This window comes from Eretmochelys imbricata, chromosome 28 (assembly GCF_965152235.1).
Source record: "Eretmochelys imbricata isolate rEreImb1 chromosome 28, rEreImb1.hap1, whole genome shotgun sequence".
NCBI lineage: Eukaryota > Metazoa > Chordata > Testudines > Cheloniidae > Eretmochelys > Eretmochelys imbricata.
This window is the reverse complement of record NC_135599.1, coordinates 649,268-671,836: the sequence shown is the minus strand read 5'-3', so window position 1 is coordinate 671,836 and position 22,569 is coordinate 649,268. Positions and strand designations below refer to the sequence as shown.

Genomic DNA, 22,569 nt, shown 5'->3' with positions numbered 1-22,569 from the left:
CTCTTGCCCCGACTTCCCCTCCCCCGACCGTCCCTCCTCCCTCTTGCCCCGACTTCCCCTCCCCGTCCCTCCTCCCTCTTGCCCCGACTTCCCCTCCCCGTCCCTCCTCCCTCCTGCCTCCGACTTCCCCTCCCCCCACCTGCCTCCCCCTCCCTGGGCCTCACCACTTCTGTCTGCGCTGGATGCCTCTGTCCCCCCCTCCGCCCCCCCGGGGGTGCGAGCGACGGGTGGGCCCCCGCGGCTCCTCCTGGCTGAGACTCCCCGGTGCCGTGGGGGAGTCCCTCACAGCCTCATACACCACTGTGGGGAGAGTGGGGGTCAGCCATGGGGGCAGAGCCAGCTCCGGGGAGGGGGTAGAATCACCTCAGGGAGAGGGGGGAGGGGAGGGGGTAGAATCACCTCAGGGGGAGAGGAGGGGGAGGGGGGTAGAATCACCTCAGGGAGAGGGGGGGAGGGGAGGGGGTAGAATCACCTCATGGGGGGAGGGGGGAGGGGGGTAGAATCACCTCAGGGGGGAGGGGGGAAGGGGGAGGGGAGGGGGTAGAATCACCTCAGGGGGAGAGGGAAGGGGGAGGGGAGGGGAGGAGGGGGGTAGAATCACCTCAGGGGGAGAGGGAAGGGGGAGGGGAGGGGGGTTGAATCACCTCAGGGGGGAGGGGGGTAGAATCACCTCAGGGGGAGAGGGAAGGGGGAGAGGAGGGGAGGGGGTAGAATCACCTCAGGGGGAGAGGGAAGGGGGAGAGGAGGGGGAGGGGAGGGGGTAGAATCACCTCAGTGGGAGAGGAGGGGGAGGGGGAAGGGGAGGGGGAGGGGTAGAATCACCTCAGGGGGAGAGGAGGGGGAGGGGGAGGGGGTAGAATCACCTCAGGGGGGAGAGGAGGGGGAGGGGGAGGGGGTTAGAATCACCTCAGGGGGAGAGGAGGGGGAGGGGGAGGTGGGAAGGGGTGAGGGGAGGGGGGGTAGAATCACCTCAGGGGGAGAGGAGGGGGAGGGGGAGGGGGTAGAATCACTCAGGGGGAGAGGAGGGGAGGGGGAGGGGGTAGAATCACCTCAGGGGGGAGAGGAGGGGGAGGGGGAGGGGGTAGAATCACCTCAGGGGGAGAGGGGGGGAAGGGGAGGGGGTAGAATCACCTCAGGGGGAGGGGAGGGGGGAGGGGAGGGGGTAGAATCACCTCAGGGGGAGAGGAGGGGGAGGGGAGGGGGTAGAATCACCTCAGGGGGAGAGGAGGGGGGAGGGGAGGGGGTAGAATCACCTCAGGGGGAGAGGGGGGGAAGGGGAGGGGGTAGAATCACCTCAGGGGGAGAGGAGGGGGAGGGGAGGGGGGTAGAATCACCTCAGGGGGAGAGGAGGGGGAGGGGGAGGGGGTAGAATCACCTCAGGGGGAGAGGAGGGGGAGGGGGAGGGGGTAGAATCACCTCAGGGGTGAGAGGGGGGGGAAGGGGAGGGGGTAGAATCACCTCAGGGGGAGGGGAGGGGGAGGGGAGGGGGTAGAATCACCTCAGGGGGAGAGGAGGGGGAGGGGAGGGGGTAGAATCACCTCAGGGGGAGAGGAGGGGGAGGGGAGGGGGTAGAATCACCTCAGGGGGAGAGGGGGGGGAAGGGGAGGGGGTAGAATCACCTCAGGGGGAGGAGGAGGGGGAGGGGGAGGGGGTAGAATCACCTCAGGGGGAGAGGAGGGGGAGGAGGGGGAAGGGGAGGGGGGAGGGGGTAGAATCACCTCAGCGGGAGGGGAGTGAGTTGGATGAGCTTGGGGGGAAAGGGGTGGGGGGCAGATATGGCTTGGGGGGGGCTGTGTTTGGGGGGTGGGGTGGACTGCCTGAGAGGACTCCCCTGTACAGACCCCTCCCCTGCTGCCCCAACTCCTCTCCCAACTACAGAGCTAAAGGTTTGGGCCCCCTCCCCAAAACTGCTCTTGCGGGGAATGGCGTGGATCGAGGCCCAGGCTGGGGTTAATGTGTGTGGGGGAGGGGAGCGGGGTCCAGGCCAGGAGAGGGTTAATGGGGGGGTCCAGACTGGGATGGGGTTCATGTGGGGGGGGTCCAGACCAGAATGGGGTTCATGGGGGGGGGAGTGGGTCCAGAGAGGGTTAATGAGGGAGGTCCAGGCTGGGATGGGGTTTAAGGGGGGGGGGAGGAGTGGGTCCAGGAGAGGGGTTAATGGGGGGGTCCCAGGCTGGGATGGGGTTCATGGGGCGAGTGGGTCCAGGAGAGGGTTAATAGGGGGGGACCAGGCTGGGATGGGGTTCATGGAGGGAGTGGGTCCAGGAGAGGGTTAATGGGGGGGAGTCCAGTCCAGGATGTGAATAATGGGGGGGAGTGGGTCCAGGAGAGAGTTAATGGGGGGGTCCAGGTCGGGATGGTGTTCATTGGGGGGGAGTGGGTCCAGGAGAGGGTTAATGGGGGGGGTCCAGACCAGGATGGGGTTCATGGGGGGGAGTGGGTCCAGGAGAGGGTTAATGGGGGAGGTCCAGGCTGGGATGGGGTTAATGGGGGGGGAGGAGTGGGTCCAGGAGAGGGTTAATGGGGGAGGTCCAGGCTGGGATGGAGTTAATGGAGGGGGAGGAGTGGGTCCAGGAGAGAGTTAATGGGGGGGTCCAGGGTGGGATGCGGTTCATGGGGGGAGTGGGTCCAGCAGAGGGTTAATGGGGGGGACCAGGCTGGGATGGGGTTCATGGGGGGAGTGGGTCCAGGGAGAGGGTTAATGGGGGGGTCCAGGTCGGGATGGGGTTCATGGGGGGGAGTGGGTCCAGGAGAGGGTTAATGGGGGGGTCCAGACCAGGGTGGGGGTTCATGGGGGGGAGTGGGTCCAGGAGAGGGTTAATGGGGGGGGTCCAGACAGAGTGGGGTTCATGGGGGGGAGTGGGTCCAGGAGAGGGTTAATGGGGGGGACCAGGCTAGGATGGGGTTCATGGGGAGAGTGGGTCCAGGAGAGGGTTAATGGGGGGGGGTCCAGGTCGGGATGGGGTTCATGGGGGGGAGTGGGTCCAGGAGAGGGTTAATGGGGAGGTCCAGGCCAGGATGGGTTAATGGGTGGGTCCAGGTCGGGATGGGGTTCATGGGGCGGGGGAGTGGGTCCAGGAGAGGGTTAATGGGGGGGGTCCAGGTTGGGATGGGGGTTCATGGGGGGGAGTGGGTCCAGGAGAGGGTTGCCAGGATGGGGTTAATGGGGGGGGGTCCAGGCCAGGATGGGGTTAATGGGGGTCAGGGCAGCCCAACTGAGACCCAATGTCTGTGGGGGAGGGGCAGCTTTGCTCCTGGCTCCGCCCCCAGGGCCGGGGTTAACCCCTTCCACCCCACCGCTCACCCCACCGCCCACCTCTTGCGCGACTCTCTCCAGGAATCCGGCCAATCACGCGGCACCCCTCCTCTGGCCGCCAATCATCGTCCCCATCCGTCCCCTAACGCAGCCTGCAAGAGACCAATGGGACGCCAGACAGTCACTGTGGGGCGGGGTCGAGGACCAGGAGAGCCAATGGGAATCGGGGGCGGAGCAAGACGCAACCAATGAGGTGAGTCTGCTGAGATGCCAAGGTGGGGGCGCTTCAGGGGGGCAAACCAGGAGGAACAGCTGGGGAGAGCCCTGGGGCGGGACTGAGGAGCAGTGGGGGGGCTGTGGGGCAGGACTGAGGGGCAGTGGGGGGGGCTGTGTGGTGGGACTGAGGGGCAGCAGGGGCCGTGGGGAGGGACTGAAGGGCAGTGGGGGGGCCGTGGGGTCAGGCTGAGGAGCAGTGGGGGGGCCATGGGTAGGGCTGAGGAGCAGTGGGAGCCATGGGGCGGGACTGAGGAGCAGTGGGGTGAGGGCCATGGGCAGGGCCTAGAGGCAGCAGGGGGCCATGGGGCCGGGCTGAGGAGCAGTGGGAGCCATGGGGCGGGACTGAGGAGCAGTGGGGTGAGGGCCGTGGGCAGGGCCTAGAGGCAGCAGGGGGCCGTGGGGCTGGGCTGAGGGGCAGCGGGGGGCCATGAGGCAGGACTGAGGAGCAGTGGGGGGAGGGCCGTGGGCAGGGCCTAGGGGCAGCAGGGGGCCATGGGGCAGGCACACGGGGCGGACGAGATGTCACAGGGTGACAAGTGCAGCAAACGACCCATACATGGGCGCCACCCCTAGCCCCACCCCCGTGCAGCAGGTGGGAGGTGGGGGGGAGCTGCGGCCCCGGCTCTGCCCCTCCCCTGGCTCCGTGACTCACCCCGGCCCTGTCCCACCAGACGGATGCCGCCCAGACGACCCCTTCCCCCCCCCCGGCCCCGTCTGGTTCCACCGGAGTGGGGCAAGGGGGCGGTGGGTGACAGACGTGGGGCATGTTGGTGGCGGGTGACGCACACGGTTGGGGGGGGGCAGGAAGGGGGGGGCAACGTACGCTCCCAGGGGAGGCCCTGGGGCATCAGCTGGCACCCGGCACACGCCAGTGACATGCGACACCCATGGCACACAGAGGCACCCACCACGCTCCAGCATGCCAACCGCATGTATCAATGATGCACGGCCCTGCCTGTCACATGTGGACACGCCAACAACACGCCAACAACACAGACACACCAACCAGTGCTGAGGACACGTAGACACGCCAGTGACACGTGTGCCGGGGCCACGCCATGCACTCGAGGCCCCCCGACTCTGCCTCTCACTTTCACACGCACATGCGTGAGCTCCTTGTGCACGGCAGCACGCGTGTGAGCTGCCTGTTTACACATGTGATCGCTCCGAGCCCAGCTGGGCACACGCACTCGGCACATTTACACGCGCTCCCACCCCACCCCACCCCCGGCCTGTTGTCGTCATGGCCCATCCTGTGCTGTGGGAATTTCGGGGCTGGCCCATGACGCGTGTGTGAGAGGAAGTGTGCAGGGGGATTGTGCGGCACGACGCCCGTGTCAGACGCTCTCGCTCCCCCCCCGTGACGGTTTATTTACATCCCGTCCCGCCGGCCGTGGGCTGCCAGACCTGGGGGGCACGACGGGGGGTGAGGGTGTGAACGGGGGAGCCAAGGCAGCGGCGGGGGGGGGGGGGGGAGATGGGCCCACAGGAAACCACTTTCTGTGCAAACAGCTGGACACACACACACACACCAGCAGGGGGCAGCGCTGCGTGAACACACACACACACACACACACAGTAGGTGGCAGCAGGACCCCCCACCCTCTCGCTCTGGGGCGTGGCACTAGTGACCGGCCGGGCTCCCTGTGAGCCCTGGCGGCGGCGGCTCCGGGCGTGGGCGGAGTCAGCCGGGCCGCCCCGCCCCCTCCCCGCCGCGCCTGACGGAGGGAATCTCCGCCCCGCCCACGCAGGCCGGGAAGCCGAGCCGGGCCTGCCGGCGGCTGCCAGGAAGGACGACGGCACCTCCCCGTGCCCCACTGCCTGCCCCCCCCCAAGCCATGGGGCCGGATGGGCGCCCCCTAGAGATGACAGTGCCCACCCTGCCCCATTGCCAGTTGCCGGGGGAGTTCCCGGGGGTGGGGCTGGGAAATGACCCTCTTCCTTCCCCTTCACGGCTACATTCTCCGAAGCGGCCCCGGGTTCCTGTCTCGGTTCTGCCTTTACTAGAAAAGGGAAGCAGCCGCCCTGACTCACGCGGGCCAGGTGGGGGGCAGGGGGCGTAGTGATACACTGGCATGCGAGAGCATGCACAAATGAGTGTGCAAGAGCAGATGGTTGTGAGAGTGGAATGCGCAAACGGGCAGCTGAGGCCACGCACGCGGGCATGAGCGTGCCAAAGCGAAACATGGATGCAAACCGGCTGCCGACAGCACGGGCCGTGCAAATGAGCGTGCCACCGTGACCGTGCACCCCTGTGCAAAAGTGACCCTGCATGGGAGGACAGTGGCACGGGTATGTCGGTGCAGCTGAAAGAACGCATGTGCAAATGTGCATGGACAACTGACTGTGCGTGTCAGTGGGTCTTGCCAAGTGTGCGAGACCAGGTGATGGGTGCAGACGTCAGTTATTGGGGGGGCCAATGCAGCTGTCAGGGCGCGTGTGCACACCCGTGCACATGAGGGGCACCGGTAGGTGTGAGTGACCAAGCGCGTGTGTGGCCAGTGCACCGGGGCGTAAGCAGAGCCACGCACAAGCCAGCGGGGCCGCACATCTGTCCCGGTGTGGGTGTGCAAACGTGCTGAGCCTTGCGTGTGTCGGCGAGAGTGCGCGCAGCCGAGTGTGAGTGAAGGGGGAGTGAACGTGGGCAAAGGTGAGCGTGTGGCCGCAGTGCCGTGCAAGGGGAAACGGGGCACTAGGAGGAGGGGGACCCCAAGGGGCTGATCCGCGTGTGCGCGCATGGGGCGGGGCAGTGGGGCCTGGCAGCACTAGGGGGAGGGGCCTGTATTGGCTCCGCCTCCTTGTATGTGTCAGAGGTGGGGGAGTGCTGGGGTGGGGGGTTCCCTCCCCGCACGGAGACCTTCGCACGCATGGAGCCAGACACGCATGCGTGCACCGAAAGGAACGCCCCTGTGAACGCACACAGCTGGGTGTACACCCCCCTCCCCGACCAGCCCCTCCCCATGCATCCCCAAGGGGGGCCCCACGATCCAAACCTGCCCCCGCCCCCCGCATGCTCCGAGCTGTCCCCCCTGCACTCCGGGCACCCAGCCTCCCTCCCCCGTGCATCCCCTCGCACGGCTGCCGTGAATCCGGCTGCGTGGCTTTAATAGTGAAAGCCGAGCCTGGCCCCCCGGGGGTGGGGGGATCCAGCCCGGCTGGGCCTGAGAACCCCCCCGGGGAACGGGGGAAGATTCACTGACGACAGACAGCGGGGAACCCCCACCCCCTCGGGGGTCAGAGTCACGTCCGCGCTGAGTCAGCCGCCTGGAAACCCACGTGCGCAGGGAGCAAAACCGCCCCAGACCCGCACCCCCCACCCCCGGCGTCACACAACTGGCGACAGAGAGAGACACACACCCGGCATCACACACACGCAGCATCCCACGGTAACCGGGCACCATGAGAGAGAGAGACACACAGCACCGCACACAATACCGGAAGGTGTCACACGGTGACGGATAGTGTCACTCGGCGACCTAGACACACACAGGGTCACACACACAGACACCCCCCCGCAGCCCCACAGAAACACTGTTACACACACACAAGGACAGGCCCCCGACATGGTGACACACAGACACAGTGACACAGACAGGCACAGACAGAGCATTTCACACACACACACACACACACAGGCAGATTCACACGCCCCGTGACCCACACACACAAACTTTGTCTCACACACAGAGTGAGCCATATGTAGGCAGAGCCATACACATGGGGCAAAGTGACACACGGGCAGACCCCTCCCACAGTCACACACACACACACACACAGTGACATACACACACAATCACTGTCATACACAAGGGCTGACCTGCACACATGGGCAGACCCACACACTGACACAAACACGGTGACACACAATCACTGTCACACACATGGGCAGACGCACGCACACAGTGACACACAGACACAAACACAATTACTGTCACACACACACACGGGCAGACCCGCACACACAGTGACACATAAGGGCAGATCCGCACAAACACAGTGACACACAATCACTGTCACAAACACGGGCAGACCCACACACAGCGGCGGACCCACACAGGGACACACACACACAGACAGACCCCCCCCACAGTGACACACACACACAGTGACACACACGAGCTGACCCCCCCCCCACAGTGACACACACACAGTGACACACACGAGCTGACCCCAGCCACAGTGACACACACACACACACACAGTGACACACACGAGCTGACCCCCCCCACAGTGACACACACACACATGGGCAGACCCCCCCATCACACAGTGACACACATGCCCAGCACTGGGAAGCATGGGGCTGGGGGGGGGGGCAGCAGTCGGGAAGTCCCTGGCCCCCCAAGGGTTAATAGCTCTGGGATTCCCTCCTTCACGTGTGTGGGGGGGGCGGGGACATGGCACATTTCCAGCCCCCCCAACCCGCGCACACACACACAAACACCATGTTAACATGCTGGGTACAACCGTCTTGTAACGGCTACCCACAACAAAACACTCCACTCTGCGCCCTACGCACACGCTGGGGGACACACAAGGACACGGCAGAGAGAGACGCACACATTTGGGACGCACAACCGCACACCGGAGACACCGGCAAGAGAAAGTCACACATGCACCTTCCCCGTACTGTCTCATTGGACACAAAAATCACACACTAGAGACGGACAAACTCACAACACACAGGAGTCACATGCGAGTCGAAGAGAAACACAATGACACATAACACACTGGAGAGAGACAAAAATCACAGCCCGGCAGTGGGAGGCCACACAGTCACAGACGCGCACACCATCTCTCGCCCCCGAACACAAAACACACACACACACAATCACACTGTACTTAGACAGACACACTGTCGACACACACACTGTCTTTTGAGTCACACACACACACTCACACTGTCAAAACACACATACACACTGGCCTTCGAGACGCACACAATCACCCACAAACACACACACACTGTCAAGACACACACACACAGGCCTTTGAGACACAATCACCCTCCCCCACACACACCCTGGCCTTTGAGACACACACAATCACCCCCCACACACACACACACCATCCTTTGAGACACACACACACACTCCCTCAGTCCCTCCACACAATCACACCCCGCAAAGTCACAGACCCAGGAGGCCTGGGGGGGTCCCATCACCTGCACTCGACTCACACCCGGTGCTCCCACGAGGGAGACACAGTCGCACACGCCCGTGGCGACGCGTGGGGAGGGTTCCCGGCCCGGCCTTACCTCCTGGCCTCCGTGGGGCAGGCGCCCGGTGCCCCCTTCCAGCCGGCTGTGGGGGGGGACAGGGGGCGCGTGTGGGTCCCAGGCCCCTCCTGGGGGGGGTCGCTGCGGATGGACGGACAGGCAGACGCTCCGTGTGCCGCACTCCCCGGCTGCCGGCTCCCGACTGGCTCCGGCGCCCGCCCGGCTCCTCCTCCCGCCCCCCCCCAGCCCGGGGCCCCCCCCCGCCCGCCGCTGTGGGGGGGCCCAGCCCCACGGACACACCGTGACTCAGCTGCCCCCGCCCCGTCCCGTTTAAAGAGCCGGGGTGACATCATCCCCCCTTCCCCGCCCCCCTCTTCCTCCCGGCCTTGCCCCACAAGGCTCCCAGCCGCCCTAGCCTGCCCCCCCCACCCGGCCCTGCCCCACATGGCTCCCACCTGATCCAGGCTGCCCCCTGGGAATCCTGGGGCCCTGCCCCACACAGCTCCCACCCAATCCAGCCCGCCCCCTGGGAATCCCGCCCCCCACCCTCGCTTCCCTGCTTCTTGCCCTAGAGAAAGAGGCGGGCACACACACTGGGAGAGCCGCACAGACACAGAGCCACACTTTGAGACACAACCACACATACACACAATATCACATACACACCGGGAAGACATTACACACACACACACACACACTAGGGAGACCCACACACAGAGAGAGCTGCACACAGACGGACACAACCACACGCCCAATATCACAGACAACTCACACAAGAGACACAATCCCACACATGCACAAACACACACACACACTGAGTCACAGCCCCACGCACAATAGCACAGCCACAATAGACATAACCACACACAAAATCACTCACACAGGAGACACAACCACACACCCACAATTTCACAGACACACATGCCAGGAGATGCACACACACAGAGCCACAGCACACACACATTATCACCAACGCACACACTACGGAGACCCACACACAGTGAGACACAATGACACACCTAATGTCACAAACAACACATGCAAAAAACACAATCCCACACCTGCACAATCACTCACACAGGAAACACGAACACACACACACTCACACTGAGTCACAGCCCCACACACGAGACACGACCCCAGAGAGAATATCATACACAGGACACACAACTGCATGCACAAGCACACACACAGGGGCAACACACTAACACAAACACCACCACACACAAATGGGAATCACTGAACGGCGGTGTGAGGGTTTCACCCCGGGACCATCACCACGGTATCTGGGCACCGCCCGCATCCCATCAAGCATCACAGGGAAATCAGGGCGTAACCCCCCTGCCACTCCCCCCCAGTTCTGGCCTTTTCACAGTCCAGGCTCTGCTTGGGGCAGGGCTGGTTTTGGGGGATGCTGGGGGGGGAGTGGCTGAGTCAAAGCCCCATAGCCCCTCCCTCAGCCCCACAGGGCAGTGTGGGAAATCAGCACCTCCACCGTCCCTTTAACCCATTGCCTACCAGGGGAGAGCGCCCCCTGCTGAGCCCCCTGCCCCACTCCCTGCCCCCCAGTGCCGCCCTGGGGACAGCCTGTCCTGCCGGGGAAGAGCGCCCCCCTGAGCCCCCTGCCCTGCTCCCTGCCCCACAGTGCCCCCTAGCGCCCCATGGGACACTAAACAACTGCACTGAGCTACTCACTCAAATGCTGGCAAATGATGAGTTAATATTGCTTGATTGTGGTTCTGGACTGATGAGTATGGGGGGTGGGAGGCTGCGGGTCAGGAGTGAGTGGCACCGGCTGAGCTGCGGAGGGGGGGCTGCGGGTCGGGAGTGAGGGGCACCGGCAGGGCTGGGGGGCAGGGGCTGTGGGTCGGGAGTGAGGGGCACTGGCTGAGCTGCGGGGGGCGGGGGGGCCTGCGGGTCGAGAGTGAGGGGCACCGGTTGAGCTGCGGGGGGCTGCAGGTTGGGAGTGAGGGGCACCAGCCGAGCTGCGGGGGGGCGGGGCTGTGGGTCGGGAGTGAGGGGCACCGGCCGAGCTGCGGGGGGGGCGGGGCTGTGGGTCGGGAGTGAGGGGCACCGGCCGAGCGCGTGGCTGGATGGAGCGTGGGGTTAACTCCGGCGTGGAGCCTTTTAAGGTCATGGTGGCCGGGGCGGGGGGGGGGGGCCTGCGGTCTTTGGGGGCGGGGGGGGTGGGCGTGGGAGCGTGATTCATTTGTTCTCCCCGTTAACGATTACGCAGAGGAACCTCCCGCCCCCCCCGGCCCCACGCCTTTCCAGCTGCCAGGCCCCACGCCAGGCGGCTGCTGGGGGGGGCGGGGCTGGGGGTGGGGGACAGGGAAAGTGAGAGTGCCAGGGATTGTGTGTCACGTCGGTGCCCGGTGTGCGACCACACACGAGAGACGTGCGCACGGGCGGGAGGGTTACTAGCGTGTGTCCCGAGCCGTGCCCACAAGTACCCACCCGTGTGCACGAGAGACGGGGGCGTGCGAGAGACAGAGACAGTTCACGGGTGCGGACGCCCAGGCAAAGGGGCAGCAGGGGGCACGGGGCCGGGCGGGGTGATCTTGGCGGCGACCCGCTGGCGTGGGCACCACGGCTGCCCCTGGGCATGGGCCCGAACCTCCACCCCTGAGCGCGCGGGGGCCTGAGCGTCCGTCCCGGCGCTTCCACGAGCATGTCCGTGCGAGTCTGCCCGTGCTGGGAGGGCACCTCCGGGCGTGGGCCATGCTGCCTGTCAGCGGCCACCATGCAGGGAGAGGTGGTGGCAGGCGGCGCGGGGGACGTGGGGCGTGTCCTGCCACGGGGCAGCTGAGGTTCCGGGGCGGCGGGCGAGCCAGGGACCCCTCGCCCGGCGCCCAGATGCGGCCACCTCTGGGGCGGGGCGGCGGGCGAGCCAGGGACCCCTCGCCCGGCGCCCAGATGCGGCCACCTCTGGGGCGGGGCGGCGGGCGAGCCAGGGACCCCTCGCCCGGCGCCCAGATGCGGCCACCTCTGGGGCGGGGTGGCGGGGACCCAGGGACCCCTCGCTCGGCGCCCAGATGCGGCCACCTCTGGGGCGGGGCGGGGCGGCGCGGACCAGGGACCCCTCGCCCGGCGCCGAGATGCACCCAACTCTGTGGTGGGGCGGCCGGCCACCCAGGGACCCCTCGCCCAGCGCCGAGATGCGGCCACCTCTTGGGCGGGGCGGCGGGCGACCCAGGGACCCCTCGCCCGGCACCGAGATGCGGCCACCTCTGGGGCAGGGCGGCGGGCGACCCAGGGACCCCTCGCCCGGCGCCCAGATGCGGCCACCTCTGGGTCGGGGCGGCGGGCGACCCAGGGTCCCCTCGCCCGGCGCCGAGATGCAGCCACCTCTGGGGCGGGGCGGCGGGTGACCCAGGGACCCCTCGCCCGGTGCCGAGATGCGGCCACCTCTGGGGCGGGGTGGCGGGTGACCCAGGGACCCCTCGCCCGGTGCCGAGATGCGGCCACCTCTGGGGCGGGGCGGCGGGCGACCCAGGTACCCCTCGCCCGGCGCCCAGATGCGGCCACCTCTGGGGCGGGGCGGCGGGTGACCCAGGGACCCCTCGCCCGGTGCCGAGATGCGGCCACCTCTGGGTCGGGGCGGCGGGTGACCCAGGGACCCCTCGCCCGGCGCCCAGATGCGGCCACCTCTGGGGCGGGGTGGCGGGGACCCAGGGACCCCTCGCCCGGCGCCGAGATGCGGCCACTCTGGGGCGTGACGTGGGGGTAGTGAACAGCCGCACACTAGCAGCTGGGGGACGAGTGGGGGGCTGGGGATTTCCTGTGGGGTGGTCCCCACGCTCCTACCTTTGCGTCTCTCCCCCACAGGGGCCGAGCTTGCGACGACAGGAGGGTTTGGGGTGGAAGTGGCCCCCCGCCCCACGGCTACGCCCGGGGGTTGCCCAAGGCAGGACGGGCTGACGCAAGAGGCAGGAGCTTGCGCAGAGCGGGCAGGACCGGGCACGGGACAGGAAGGGAGGGCACGGCGGGGTGGGGGGAGAGGCTGGGGGGCCAGGCTGGGGCAGCCCAGCTGGGGGTCAGGAGGGTGCCCCGGGGCAGGCTCCGACCCATGGCCACGCGACCTGGGCCTTGTAATGATTGACATGGACAAGAGACAAAACGTGATGCCCCCCAACAGCACGGAGCCCCCAGCCCAGGTCCCCCACACGGGACAGCGCCACCCCTGAGCCCCCCCTACAGCACAGGGTCCCCCCCAGAGCCCCCCCCGCAGCACAGCACCTCCCCAGAGCCCCCCCCCGGCAGCACAGCACCCCCCATTGAGTGCCCCCCCAGCAACATCCCATCCCAAGGGTGGCGGGGGAAGGTCTATGGGGAAGCCAGGCAATATGGGGCGTCAATCACTCACCGCAGTGGGAGGAGCCTCGTCTCCACTCTCTCATTGGCTGGGCCCCGCTCCGGGTGCATTCGGCTCAGACCAGTAGGTGGGGCTGGGGAGGGGGGGGCTAGGCCCCAGCCATACTGCGGTGGGGGGGCGCACTGGTCCTGCAGGGGGTGAGACAGACGGTTAGAGAGGGGGCCGTGGCGAAAGCCTGCGAGTTACCCCTCCCCCACCCCGGGGCAACCCCCATCCGCCGGGGCATGGTGGGAACCCAGGAGTCCGGGACAGAGCCGGGATCCCCTCCGCGTCCTGTCAGACTGGCACAGGGTGGAGTGCCAGGGATCCCCGTTCACACCGGCCCACAGCGCTCTTCCCCAGAGGTGGCCGCATCTCAGTGCCGGGCGAGGGGTCCCTGGAAAACCAGCCCTGCCCCCCACATCCTGGCCGGTGCCCCTCATTCCCAACCCGCAGCCCCATGTTGTGTTTTGCTGCCCGCGGCTGGTACCTCGGCTCACTACCGGATCCGGCAGAGATCAGCCCCCCCACGGACCCTCCCGCCCGTGCCCCAGAGGTCCAGTTTCTCGGGGCAGCTAGCCGGGGCGGGGTCCTGCGTCGGGCGGCACACCCAGCGGGCAGGAGCCAGATAGGGGCTGGGCCGGGTGGGCCGCAGACGAGAGAGACGCCCCCCGCGCCTTGGGGCTTAACTGCCAGCATTCACCGCGCCCCCCGAGTGCTGCATCCCCTCCCCCCCGAGTGCCAGCATTCATCCCCTGCCCCGCTCGGGGTGGGCGTCCCGGCCCTTACCAGCTGCCAGCACAGAGCCCCTGTGTGTGGTGTGTGTACGGGGGGGTGGGGGGAGTCCCAACACCCCCCCCCGGCCGCCCCAGGGGATAATGAACCAGTGTGCACGGACAATGCGGAGGGCGAGGGGAGCCGCGCCCCTCCAGCTGGGACAAGGGGCCCTTCAGAGCCAAGGGCTGGGGGGGGGGAGCTCCCACTGCTGCAGCTGGCAGAGGAGAGGGGGCAGGTGCCAGTCCGCCCACCCCATGTATCTCCTGCACTGGGGGTCAGCACCCTGAACAGCCATGGCCCTGGGGGGCGGGTGGGGGCGTGCGGGGCTGACAAAGTGCCCAAGGGCCCAGAGTCCAACTAGACCCCACTCGCCTCCCAGAGCTGAGTCCTGGCTCCCAGCCGCCCCCTGCTCTAACCCACCAACTCCCACTCCCCGCCCTGAGCCGGGGAGAGAACCCAGGAGTCCTGGCTCCCAGCCCCCCTGCTCTGACCCACCAGCCCCCACTCCCCTCCCAGAGCTGGGGAGAGAACCCAGGAGTCCTGGCTCCCAGCCCGCCCTGCTCTAACCACCAGCCCCCACTCCCCTCCCACAGCTGGCGAGAGAACCCAGGAGTCCTGGCTCCCAGTCCCCCCTGCTCTAACCACCAGCCCCCACTCCCCTCCCAGAGCTGGGGAGAGAACCCAGGAGTCCTGGCTCCCAGTCCCCCCAGCTCTAACCACCAACCCCCACTCCCCTCCCACAGCCGGGGAGAGAACCCAGGAGTCCTGGCTCCCAGCCCCCCTGCTCTAACCACCAGCCCCCACTCCCCTCCCACAGCCAGGAGAGAACCCAGGAGTCCCGGCTCCCAGTCCCCCCTGCTCTAACCCACCAGCCCCCACTCCCCTCCCACAGCCAGGGAGAGAACCCAGGAGTCCTGGCTCCCAGTCCCCCCTGCTCTAACCACCAGCCCCCACTCCCCTCCCACAGCCAGGGAGAGAACCCAGGAGTCCCGGCTCCCAGTCCCCCCGGCTCTAACCACCAGCCCCCACTCCCCTCCCACAGCCAGGGAGAGAACCCAGGAGTCCCGGCTCCCAGTCCCCCCGGCTCTAACCACCAGCTCCCACTCCCCTCCCACAGCCAGGGAGAGAACCCAGGAGTCCCGGCTCCCAGTCCCCCCGGCTCTAACCACCAGCCCCCACTCCCCTCCCACAGCCAGGGAGAGAACCCAGGAGTCCCGGCTCCCAGTCCCCCCGGCTCTAACCACCAGCCCCCACTCCCCTCCCACAGCCAGGGAGAGAACCCAGGAGTCCCGGCTCCCAGTCCCCCCGGCTCTAACCACCAGCCCCCGCTCCCCTCCCAGTACCTGCAGTTTTAGCCAGAGGCTCCACCTCCCCACCAGCTGCTGCGCTGTCTGATGATGCAAGACCCAGTAACCTGGGGCAGGTGATGATGTAACAGCTCTGGGGGGGGTGGGGGGGGCTGGAGGGGCAGCTGGGCCTGGAGCCCTGGGACCCCAGAACTATTTCTGAGTGAGCCTGAATCCACCCCGGAGCCCAGGCCTGACGCGGGCCGAGGGAGCGGAGGACACGCAGGGCTGCGGGTCGGGAGTGGGGGGGCACCGGCAGGGCTGGGGGGGCAGAGGCTGCGGGTCGGGAGTGAGGGGCACCGGCAGGGCTGGGGGGGGCAGAGGCTGCGGGTCAGGAGTGGGGGGCACCGGCAGGGCTGGGGGGACAGAGGCTGCGGGTCGGGAGTGGGGGGCACCGGCAGGGCTGGGGGGCAGAGGCTGCGGGGTCGGGAGTGAGGGGCACCGGCAGGGCTGGGGGGGCAGAGGCTGCGGGTCGGGAGTGGGGGGGCACCGGCAGGGCTGGGGGGGCAGAGGCTGCGGGTCGGGAGTGGGGGGCACCGGCAGGGCTGGGGGGGCACGGGCTGCGGGTCGGGAGTGAGGGGCACTGTTGGGCTGGGGGGGCAGAGGCTGCGGGTCGGGAGTGGGGGGCACCGGCAGGGCTGGGGGGGCAGAGGCTGCGGGTCGGGAGTGGGGGGCACCAGCAGGGCTGGGGGGGCAGAGGCTGCGGGTCGGGAGTGGGGGCACCGGCAGGGCTGGGGGGGCACGGGCTGCGGGTCGGGAGTGGGGGGCACTGTTGGGCTGGGGGGGCAGAGGCTGCGGGTCGGGAGTGGGGGGGCACCGGCAGGGCTGGGGGGGCAGAGGCTGCGGGTCGGGAGTGGGGGGGCACCGGCAGGGCTGGGGGGGACAGAGGCTGCGGGTCGGGAGTGGGGGGCACCGGCAGGGCTGGGGGGGCACGGGCTGCGGGTCGGGAGTGAGGGGCACTGTTGGGCTGGGGGGGCAGAGGCTGCGGGTCGGGAGTGGGGGGCACCGGCAGGGCTGGGGGGGGCAGAGGCTGCGGGTCGGGAGTGGGGGGCACCGGCAGGGCTGGGGGGGCAGAGGCTGCGGGTCGGGAGTGGGGGGCACCGGCAGGGCTGGGGGGGCAGAGGCTGCGGGTCGGGAGTGGGGGGGCACCGGCAGGGGCTGGGGGGGCAGAGGCTGCGGGTCGGGAGTGGGGGGCACCGGCAAGGCTGGGGGGGCAGAGGCTGCGGGTCGGGAGTGGGGGGCACCGGCAGGGCTGGGGGGGCAGAGGCTGCGGGTCGGGAGTGGGGGGCACCGGCAGGGCTGGGGGGGCAGAGGCTGCGGGTCGGGAGTGGGGGGCACCGGCAGGGCTGGGGGGGCAGAGGCTGCGGGTCGGGAGTGAGGGGCACCGGCAGGGCCGGGGGAGGGGAACACGCCTGTAAAGAGCTGGGGGGGGCATTTAAAGGGCTGGAACAAGCTGGGAGCTGGCAGGCTGCCAAACCCTGGGGATCTCTGGGAAAACCCTGGGTCCGGACAGAATGGGGGGGGGTATTTCCTAGCCCCACCCCATGTGGCTGTGGGGAGATTTCCCTGGCCCCATGCCAGGCCTGGCCTCTGATTCCCACGGGGAGGCCCCATCCCCCCGCCCGGGCGGGGCCAGCCCCACCCCCAGGTGGGGGTGCAAAGGTCGTGGGGGGAGGGGCGGCCCCCTGCCCTTTGCCCAGGGAGGCTGAGTGGGGTGAGCCGGAGAGACAGGCCCAGCCAGCTCCGGGCGGGGGCAGGGCAGGGAGCCGGGGGCCCCGTCCCCACTAGGGGGCGCCAGTTTGGTGCCCCCCCCACACGCCATGAGAGAAGCGCCCCCAGGCCTCAGCTGGGGTCCAGGGGGCCCTTGCGTACGGAGATGGGGAAATCTGTGGGTGTCAGGTCCTGGGGCTGCTGGGTTTGCTGCCATGGGGGGTTGTTAGTATCTCCCCCCTCCCCAGGCTTCTCCCTGCCCCCCCCAGCTCTGCTGGTGCCCCTCACTCCCGACCTGCAGCCCCCCCAGCCCTGGGCCCCCAGCTCTGCCTGGGTAGGGGTGGGGGGGCGCGAGGGAACAGACTTAGGCGTGTTCTCTCCAGGGGCCCTTGGGCAGGGTCTGCCGGCTGTTTCCGGAGGGGGGGGGAGACGAGACACCTGATTGGTCTGTGCCGCCCCCCCCCCCCCCCAATCCCTCAGCAATCTGGTGGGCAGGAAGGAAGTCAGCTAGTGTTTAACCAGCCCCCCAGGATGGGGGGTGGGGGGCTCAGAGGGGCCAGACCATGTCCTCCCCCCACCCCACCCCTCGCGCCCAGGGCAACATAACCCCACTCCCAAGTAGCTGGGCTGAGGTGAGTGGGGGGTTAATGTGTAGGGGAACTGCTCCCACCCCAGCCCCACACCCTGCTCCACCTTCTACACCCCACACAGACCCGGCCCAGGAAAGAGAAAGTTCACACCTGGGGCCATCTGCTGGGTTGCATGGGGCCCAGGGCTGCGCTAGCAGGGGCTGCGGGGCGGGAGTGAGGGGCACCGGCAGGGCTGGGGGGGGGCCGAAGGCTGGGCTAGCAGGGGCTGCGGGGCGGGAGTGAGGGGCATCGGCAGAGCTGGGGGGCCCAGGGCTTGGGGGCGCTCCATTCCCAGCTGTCCCCACTCACACAGGGGTACCTGGCTGCGGGCGTTTGGACGGTGCCAGGTGAGGTTGCCAGAGACCAGGCTGGCCCCAGGCTGCCCTAACCCTGGGGGGCCCGAGGCCAGGGTGAGGGGCTTGCAGCCAGTTCTGTTCCAGGCCCAGCAGCTTAGGGACTGAGGGCAACAGCTGCCTGCTCCAGTCCAGGAAATCTAATCCCCCCCCACACACACCTTTAACCCACCAGCCCGACACGGCCCCTAGTGCCGGGGAGAGAACCCAGGAGTCCTGGCTGCCAGCCCGCCCTGCTCTAGCCCACCAGCCCCCACCCCCTTCCCAGAGCCGGGGAGAGATCCCAGGGGGTGTGCACCACAGTGGCTCCTCCCCACCCATGCCCCCAGTTTCCTACAGGGAAAGCCCAGGGAATCCTAAGCAGGAATCCTCCAGCTCCGGGGTGTGTGTGTGTGTGTGTGGGGGGGTTAATCTTGGGGTGGTCAATTCCTTGGGCCCCCGGGAGTGGGGCTCCGGCCAATGGACCTCCCCACAGCCCCACTCGTCTAGCTTGCGTCCCTGGGGCCGGATGGGAGCCGGCGCCCCCTGGAGGGGACAGCCCCTTGCCCCGGGGCCCTCCCATGATGCTGGGACCTCTGGGGCGTCCCACTGGGGGGGGAGGGCAGGGCACCCCGTCTGCACCCTCCCGCTCCTGAGGTGGACCCAGAGCCGCAGAACCCAGCAGGGCCCGCCTGCCCCACTCTGCACCAGGCAACCCACCTGGGCTGTTAAAGGGCCAGCACCTGTTCCCACCCCACCCACTCCGCCCCTGCCAGCCACTGGGGGGGGTCCCAGTGACCCCCCTTCACAGCTCCTCCTTAAAGCAGAACCCCCCCACACACACACAGTCCCTCTGTATTTAGGGCTTTCAGTGGGGCTGAGTGCAGACCCCCATCTGGGGCGTTATGGGGCAGCTGCCTGCTGGGTGGGGGCCCCCAACTCCTAGCCAGCCACTCCTGGCAGCCCCCCCACGTCCCCCCGCCAAGTCCTTTTGTGTGCCCCCAAACAGTGGCGATAAATCAGCCCCCCTCCCAATGCACAGAGACCGGCCCCTTCTAGACCCACACACTGTGACCCCCCCCCGCGAATTACGCCCCCACAGAGACTCCCACACACTGCGGACACCCCCCACACCTTGACAAAACTATCTGCTGGGTTGGATTTGGATCACACCGGGCTCAGGGATCCCTGGGGGTACTCCTGATGTGCACTGGGGCCAAGGTCTGAATCAGCCCCGTGACTTCAGTGGAGTGACTCCTGATTTACACCGGAAGCAGAGCCCAGTGACTCTGGCAGAGTGACTCCTGATTTACACCGGGATCAGAGCCCCATGACTTCAGCGGAGTGACTCCTGATTTACACCGGGACAGTGCCCAGTGACTCTGGCAGAGTGACTCCTGATTTACACTGGGATCAGAGCCCAGTGACTCTGGCAGAGTGACTCCTGATTTACCAGGAGCAGACCCCCATGACCTCAGCCGAGTGATTCCTGATTTACACCGGGGGATTTGGCCCATCTCCAATGGAGTGACTCCCAATTTACACCAGGAACAGAAGGGATTCTACCACTGATTCCAGTGGCGTGACTCCAGATTTATACCGGGAACGGAAAGAAACGGGACCGGTGACTCCCGATTTACACCAGCGGGGAACGAACCAGGTGACTCCGGCGGAGTGACTCCCGGTTTACACCGGGGAGTGGGGGGAACGGGCCCGGTGACTCCGGCGGAGTGCCTGCCGGTTTACACCGGGGAGTGGGGGGAACGGGCCCGGTGACTCCGGCGGAGTGACTGCCGGTTTACACCGGGGAGAGGGGGGAACGGGCCCGGTGACTCCGGCGGAGTGACTCCCGGTTTACACCGGGGAGTGGGGGGAACGGGCCCGGTGACTCCGGCGGAGTGACTCCCGATTTCCACCCGGCTCCGGCTCCGGCTCCGCCGCCCGGCCCGACCGTCCCTTTAAAGGTCCCGCGGGCCGGGCCGGGCTGGGCCGAGCCGAGCCAAGCCGGGCCAGGCCTCCGCCCGCCGGCTGCCCCAACAAAGCGGCGGCCCCGATCCCGGCCCCGAACAAAGCCCCCCCCCCTACCTGCGGCTCCCGGGGGTCCCGGCTGGGGGGGAGGGGAATCCGGCCCGGCCCGGCCCTGCCCCACGGCCCGGCCCCACTCCCCGGCCAGCGAGCGCCGCTCCTGCCTCGCCTCCGCCGCGTTCCCCCCCAGCCTCTCGCCACTCAAACAAAGAGCCGAGGCGGGTTGTGTTGGGAGCCCAGCCCCCACCCCCCGGCCGAGACAGCCCTGCCCCTCCCCCTCCCCGCCCCCCCCTTTCCGGCCCAGCCAGCCTCACTTCCATCTTCCCGGCACCCCGCCCCCCCGCCCGCCGGGACCAGCCGGGAGCGCCCCACGCGCGGAGACCCAACAGCGGGGGTGGAAGGGGGGGGTGCATGAGGGGGGGTCCACAGAGTGGCACAGAGTGAGGGTGGAGGGGGGTGCATGGAGGGGCAGGCGTGGGGGTGCATGAAGGGGGGTGCACGGAGGGGCACAGAGTGAGGGTGGAGGGGGGTGCATGAAGGAGCAGCCGTGGGGGTGGAGGGCGGGGTGGGTGCATGGAGGGGCACAGAGTGGGGGTGCATGGAGGGGCAGGCGTGGGGGTGGAGGGAGAGGGGTGTACGGAGGGACACGTGTGGGGGTGGAGGGAGGGGTGCATGAAGGGGGGTGCACAGAGGAGCACAGAGTGAGGGTGGAGGGGCGGGTGCATGGAGGCGCAGGCGTGGGGTGGAGGGAGAGGGGTGTACGGAGGGACACAGGTGTGGGTGTGGAGGGAGGGGTGCATGAAGGGGGGTGCATGGAGGGGCACAGAGTGAGGGTGGAGGAAGGGGTGAGCAGAGTGGTAGGCATGTGCGTGGATTTACAGTGGTACACCGGCTAATGGACAGGTGGCTAGAGGGGTGGTGTGGGGAAGCATGGGGGGAGGCATGGCCTGGGGGGATGGACGACTGGAGAAAGGGAAGGATGGATGGTGGCATAAACACAGATCCATGACTATGGTCGGCAGGTGTGTCTGAAATCTGGACGATGTTCGGATGCATGTGAGTGGATATGTGGGGATGGGTGGAGGGATGGGGGGCATGGACATGGGTATAGATTGATGGTTGGATGGGCATCAGTGGCGGGATTGATGGTTGGACGCATGGGGAAGGAGGATGGGTGAGGGGATCGATGGTTGGACGGGTGGGGACGCGGATGGGTGGGTGGATGGATGGTTGGACGGGTGGGGAAGGGGGATCGATAGTTGGACGGGTGCGGAAGGGGGATGGGCGGGGGGATCGATGGTTGGACGGGTGCGGAAGGGGGATGGGCGGGGGGATCGATGCTTGGACGGGTGGGGAAGGGGGATGGGCAGGGGGATCGATGCTTGGATGGGTGGGGAAGTGGATGGGTGGGGGGATCAATGGTTGGACGGGTGCGGAAGTGGATGGGTGGGTGGATCGAGGGTTGGACGGCTGGGGAAGTGGATGGGTGGGTGGATCGAGGGTTGGACGGCTGGGGAAGTGGATGGGTGGGTGGATCGAGGGTTGGACGGCTGGGGAAGGGGCTGGGTGGGTGGATCGAGGGTTGGACGGGTGGGAATGCGGATGGGTGGGTGGATCGAGGGTTGGACGGCTGGGGAAGTGGATGGGTGGGTGGATCGAGGGTTGGACGGGTGGGAATGCGGATGGGTGGGTGGATCGAGGGTTGGACGGCTGGGGAAGTGGATGGGTGGGTGGATCGAGGGTTGGACGGCTGGGGAAGTGGATGGGTGGGTGGATCGAGGGTTGGACGGCTGGGGAAGTGGATGGGTGGGTGGATCGAGGGTTGGACGGGTGGGAATGCGGATGGGTGGGTGGATCGAGGGTTGGACGGCTGGGGAAGTGGATGGGTGGGTGGATCGAGGGTTGGATGGGTGGGGAAGGGGCTGGGTGGGTGGATGGATGATTGGACGGGTGGGAAAGGGGCTGGGTGGGTGGATCGATGGTTGGAAGGGGATGGGCAGGTGGAACGATGGTTGGACGGGTGGGGAAGGGGCTGGGTTGGGGGATCGAAGCTTGTACGGATGGGGAAGGGGCTGGGTTGGGGGATCGAAGCTTGTACGGGTGGGGAAGGGGCTGGGTGTGGGGATCAATGCTCGGACGGGTGGGGAAGGGGATGGGTGGGGGGATCGATGGTTGGACAGGTGCGGAAGGGGATGGGTGGGGGGATCGATGGTTGGACAGGTGCGGAAGTGGATGGGTGGGTGGATCGAGGGTTGGACGGGTGGGGAAGGGGCTGGGTGGGTGGATCGATGGTTGGAAGGGGATGGGCAAGTGGAACGATGGTTGGACGGGTGGGGAGGGGCTGGGTGGGGGGATCGGTGGTTGGAAGGGGATGGGCGGGTGGATAGGTGGGTGGATGGATGGTTGGACGGGTGGGGAAGGGGCTCGGTGGGTGGATGGATGGTTGGACGGGTGGGGAAGGGGGATAGGTGGGTGAATACGGACCGTGGACTTCAGAAAAGCAGACTTTGACTCCCTCAGGGAACGGATGGGTAGGATCCCCTGGGAGGCTAATATGAGGGGGAAAAGGAGTCCAGGAGAGCTGGCTGTATTTGAAAGAATCCTTATTGAGATTACAGGGACAAACCATCCCGATGTGTAGAAAGA

General features: G+C 67.6%; 1 long non-coding RNA gene across 1 annotated transcript in view; it reads right to left on the bottom strand.

Moving 5' to 3' along the window:
• Positions 1-280: 280 nt before the first annotated feature.
• The window catches only part of LOC144258191 (uncharacterized), a 42,097-nt gene continuing 19,808 nt past the window's right edge, over positions 281-22,569 (bottom strand). Inside the window, exons 2-4 of the long non-coding RNA XR_013344647.1 lie at positions 13,117-13,253; positions 3,317-3,408; positions 281-300 (exon numbers count right to left, since the gene is read on the bottom strand). This is a non-coding gene — a long non-coding RNA (uncharacterized LOC144258191). The remainder of the gene's footprint in view (positions 301-3,316; positions 3,409-13,116; positions 13,254-22,569) is intronic.